The following is a 5551-nucleotide window of genomic DNA, read 5'->3' as shown; positions in this document are numbered from 1 at the left end:
AAAGTTCTCAAAGTCCAAGTTTTCCTGAGAAGTGTTTCCCTTTTCAAATGTTCACCTTTTTCTCAAGAATCACTTCTATTTTCCCAAGATTTTCAACTATTCATGATTTTCCCACATCTTTATGAACTTTCTCGTGATTTCAAAAACCCTTTTTCATTTGAGTTTCCTGAGAAATTGACTTTCCCAGAGAAATATCTTTCAACTCCAAATGTTTTCTAAGCATACATCATGTTTTCCCACTTACATTTTCCAAAACCTCATAGCACATGCCTGAATTCTCTGTGCATTTAGGATAGAACACGATTTTGATGATTTAACTAAGTCAAGCACAATTTTGGTCCTTGGTTCGATTACCCCTGTTAAAGGCAGCAGGAACGGTCGAACCTCGTACCGACAGGTCGAGCCCCATCTCATGGATTTTCCCGCAATTTTCAAAACGGAGGCGAGTATTTCAAAACATTTTCCAAAATCCGGTCAAGATTGAAGCGCGAAAGCATTTCCTCTCTCTCTTCCGCAAGGAAGGGAAGACGGGAAAAATTTCGCGACGATAACAAACGGTCGAACCTCGTACCGACGAGCGAATCCCGTCTCTCCATTTTCCCGCAATATATTTCAAAACGGAGGCAAGTTATTTGCTAAATATTTTCAAATCAAGGTCAAGTGAAACCCCACAAAAGAGTTCCTCTTCTTCTCTTCTTTTCTTTTCTCTTCTCTCTTCTTTTCTCTCTTTTATTTTTCTCCCTTTAAAAAGGAGAAAAATAGTGGTTAGAAAAGGAAAAGAGAAGGAAGAGAGAGAAACCATAAGCGAGGAAAATTTTTGCGATGATCACAGTTTTGGCGACCGAGATGGGACTGTGTCTCCGTCCAGTTGAATTTTTGCCTTTTGCTTTGCTTTGATATTATCTAAGTATTTATTCTACAAATGTCAGCTACATTTTTCATGCAAATCTTAGGAGCTTAGACTCTGTCCTAAAGCTGACATCATTGCATATAGGATCTAAGTATGGTTTGGTAGGACCATATTGAGGAGAACTATCCATGTTCACATTAGACTTATGTCTGAAATAGAACTCTCCTCAATTCTAGGGATTGAATGCAAACAATGTATGCAAGTGTATGCTTCTTCTTATTTTAACATTCTATCTCTTTAGGACTTGCATTAGAGCTTTCTGGTTTTATTGCATGTTGAACATATTTTTGAAAACATCCCTACCTATATTGTCCTGGTCTTCACGTTGCTAGGCTGTATCACTGAACCATAGTTCGGGAGAGAGCCTCACAACTGGACCACTTATTTGGGTTCGCGCCCCCCTACCACGTACCTAAGGGCTATAGTCCGAGGTATATCGGTAGGTGCTCAAGGATGTTGGGAATCCCTTACCCTAGAACCGGAGAATTATTTATATGTCACGTACTTCGAGCTTCAGCTTGAATATATCGGCATACCTTTATTGGAATCAGATGATCTGAACCATAGAGTTAGGATTAAGGTCCTACAAGCTATTTCAAATATTGCATTTAGCGTCAGCCTTTAGGGAGTGCTGTGTGCGCATCTTTGTTTGTGCAGCTATGATTGTGTAATATTTCCTTGTATTCTCCTATATATATCAAACCTTCTCAAAACCCTGGGTATATTATTTAAAATTTCCTCTTATTTTCAAAAACCTCAGGTATATATATTTCCTTTACCTATATTCTTTTCTCTTTTGTGTCAAATTTTCTTTAAGAACCTTGGAAAATTCTTTCTCTAAATCCCTTGATCTTTCAAAAAATTCCAGGATTTATGTTTATCCTCTTCCTTCTCATCAAGAGTCTATCCGTAAGTCCTGCATTCTATTTAATTCTCTTCTTCTTTGCCTCAGTATCATTCCGATGGCATCCGATTTCCTCGATGCTGTCTTTCCCAGAGATCATGTCTTCTATCAAATAAGGGATGGAACCCTGGATCATCGGGTTATCCAATCTCATTCCTTCTTCCCTCGGTGGTATTATTCTTGGTTCGCCACCTTCTCGTGTATGTTCCCAGACCACTTGGATGACTGTGGATTAGAGATGGCATCAGTAGTGGGCAAGCGAACCATCAACGGCAGTTTGATTCAGGCTATAGCAGAACGGTAGAACCCGCGTACCTACACATTCTGGTTTCCATGGGGAGAGATGACTCTGCTGATGGACGAGTTCAGCGACATCATGGGATTGCCAGAGCCAGCTGGTCAGCCAGATTGTCCGGTCGAGCAGCAGTTCCTGATCAAATGTCAAGGGGATAGATGTTCGAGGAGCATTAGCCAGAGCTACAGGGAGCAGATCTTGGCCTCTCGCTGAGATCAACGAAAGTCAATTCATCGATCTGTTCGAACTCTATCGCAAATATGGAGCCTACGAGAAAATTGACACCTTGTCTCGAGCAGCGAAGGAAAGAATCTAGCATGCCATGGTCCTATGCACAGTAGGATTAGCGTTCTTTCAAGACGGTCAGAATTTCATCGATGTCAGAGTCACCCAACTCTTTTGAAGATGGGGAAGCAAGCAGACCCGTCAGCTTTCAGCATCCATGGCAGCTCTAGCCTTTCTCTATAGAGGCTTAGCTCGTTTTGCTCTCGGAGACACCATTTTGGTAGAAGAATGCACGTATGCTTTGCAGTCTTGGTTCCTGCGACATGCGCCGTCAAAAGCCAGTTCCTTCAGATTCAGCAGCAAGAAGCCGAAGTCTGTGGTTCATTACCGAACTTTGATCGAGAAACTGCACCAGGAAGAGATCCTTTGGGATTACTTTGACAGACGGGAATCAATTCCTCACTACACTTATGCTCGTAACAAGCGTTACAGATTGCTTGGCCCTTTCTTCTGTGTCAATTATCAGCCGGAGAGGTGTCTCGGACAGTTTTCGCAGCAGCAGGTTTGTGTCAACACTCGCTTCCCGACGGGTCACATGCCAGAGTTCGATCTACAGTCGGATCAGTGGTCTGGGGTGTACCATGTAACCAAGTACACTTGGGACTCCTTCATTCCTTTGTCTATGTTCCCTGGTCCTAATGTATCTTCGGAATATCGAGAATGGTGGCAAACTGTCTGCCCACCTTCTCTTTGTATTTGAATTTTGTCACCAATAAAAATGCAACTGTTGTTCTGATAAAAAGCTCTTTATGGCCAAATTTTATTCTTCTATTTTTTTTTATATGGTCACGATCCCCGTGACGACCTCATCCCTAGTGATGAGACCTTTTCTTATATTCTCCTTCGATTATCTCTCATCATGATGGACGACCTTACCTAGGTCATAAGGCATATTTTTGTTGCCGCAAAATGGTGACACAATTATCACAAAATTTGTGATGACCCGATCCCTGGTGATGGGGATAACTTGTCTAAATTGTCTATCAATTTCTCCTTTCTTGTCTTTTTCTCAAAAGGTTGCATTTTCAAAAAAAAATTCCGAGCTCTAACCATTTTGCTATTTCCACAGAAAATCACTTGGCATTGTCAGAATGGTTCAGACCAGAGCTGAAAAGGAGGCTACCCCTCAGCACAGCGATAGCGAAGTCGAAGCAACGAGCTCTCCCAAGTCAGTCAGGGGGTAGAATCAGAACAAAGGCGATGATATCGATCCTGCCATGTATAACCCGTTTAAGAGAATGATGACCAGAATGATGTCAGAACAGGCTGAGGCCAGTTAGAAGAAGGTCGTTCCAAAGAGCAAACCGAAAAAGAAAGTCGTGAAAAAACCGGTCAGGATCGTGAGAAAGAAAGTGCAGCCTGACACCACTTCTGAGGAATCAGAATCAGCTGAAGAGGAATAAGAAGAGGAAGAACAGTTTGTTTATCATCATAATCCTCCGCTGCAGTTTGTAAAGACCGCTGCAGAGCCCGAATCAATAAACAAACCTATTCCGGCTAATGATCTGATGCAAGAGCATATAAAAGAAATGAATCAGGCCATCAAGGATATTCAGGCCAAAAGCAAAGGCAAGCAGACTTACTCTGGTGAGGACTTTTACAATGGCCTAGATGAGGATGACAAACTGAAAAATCTCCCTCGCAAGTTCCTCCAGTTTGACGGAACATGCAACTCTAAGGCTTATTTGGCCACTTTCTATGCTGAGTGCGGCCGTTTCAGGAAAGACAACCGAGCATTATTCATTTGCGTTCCTCGCAGCCTAGAGGGTGTAGCAGCCAGGTGGTACGCAAACCACATTAATCTTATCGAACTACGAGAGTTCGATAAAGTTGTTAATTTGTTCATCGAACACTTCATGTTCAATGTCGAAGCGTCACCAACCCTCAATCGTCTATACAATCTAAAACAGAATGAGAAAGCCAACGAATTCATCCACAGGTGAAGGAGCACCTGTATCAGAATGAAGGTTCTCGTCCCAAAAGAGTATGCCCTGCAGATTATCTTGAACAACTTTGCTCAGCCTCTGAGGAACCTCATCTCTACATCGCCTGCCAAATCATTCATCAAATTGATTGAGAGAGCCGAGTGGCTTGAGACCGGCTTGGACAATGGCCTGTATGAAGGATATCCTTTTGTTAGAGAGAATCCCGATCAAAAGAAGAAGGCGCACGTCGCCTACTCTACGGAATTTTCGGATCATGGCAGCGACTCTAACAGCAAGAAGAGCAAGAAAAACCGCAAGAACTCAGGGCACTCCAGGGCCGAAAGGACAAACTCAGCAGCCCAGAAAGGAAAATTTATTAAGCCACAACCCGTCCAATCAGCACCGCAGCCCGAAGCAAAGCAGCCAGAAAAGTCGAAACACGAGGGTTGGAGTTATGATCGAGAGTTCACAGCTCTAGAGCAGTCCCGTGAAGACATCTTGGATTTTATGATGTCGAAGGGAATAATAAAACTCCCCAAGGTGGCAGATCCTCCCGTCGCTATGAGCAAATAAACTGACAAATTCTGCAAATTTCACCGGACTGTGGGGCATGACACAAAGCACTGTTTTGTCCTGAAGAACATCATTTAGGACTGTATTGACAAGAACTTGTTAATCGAGGATGAAGAAGAACAACCAGAAATCTTGTCCAAACCTTTTCCTAAACATTAAGCTTCAATAATCATAGAGCAGATGTTTTCTCTTCAGGCAGTATCCAGCCATGTTCTAGTCTAGGGGTGGCAATTTCTGACACGACCCGCCAACCCGACCCGCCAACCCGCCTCTTAGGCGGGTTCGGGTTGGGCTTAAGCCAACCCGTTTAATAAACGGGTCGACCCGCATAACCCGTTTATTAAACAGGTCGGGTTCGGGTTGGGGGTATGCCAACCCGCCAACCCGGCTGACCCGTTTAATAAACGGGTTAGGCGGGTGGGTCAACCCGCCAACCCGCCAACCCGACCCGCCAACCCGTCTGCCCGACCCGTCAACCCGCCAACCCGACCCGCCAACCTGCCAACCCGATCCGTCAACCGCCAACCCGACCCGCCAACCTGACCCGCGAACCTGAAAACCCGTTTACCCGACCCAACCCATTTATTAAATGGGTTGGCGGGTCGTGTCGGGTTACCCGTTTATTAAATGGGTCGGGTTCGTGTTTGCCACAGCTGACC

This window comes from Nuphar pumila, chromosome 4 (genome assembly GCF_984573655.1).
Source record: "Nuphar pumila chromosome 4, dmNupPumi1.hap1.1, whole genome shotgun sequence".
In the NCBI taxonomy this organism is placed as follows: domain Eukaryota; kingdom Viridiplantae; phylum Streptophyta; class Magnoliopsida; order Nymphaeales; family Nymphaeaceae; genus Nuphar; species Nuphar pumila.
The sequence above is the reverse complement of the archived record's forward strand: the minus strand, read 5'-3'. Positions refer to the sequence as shown.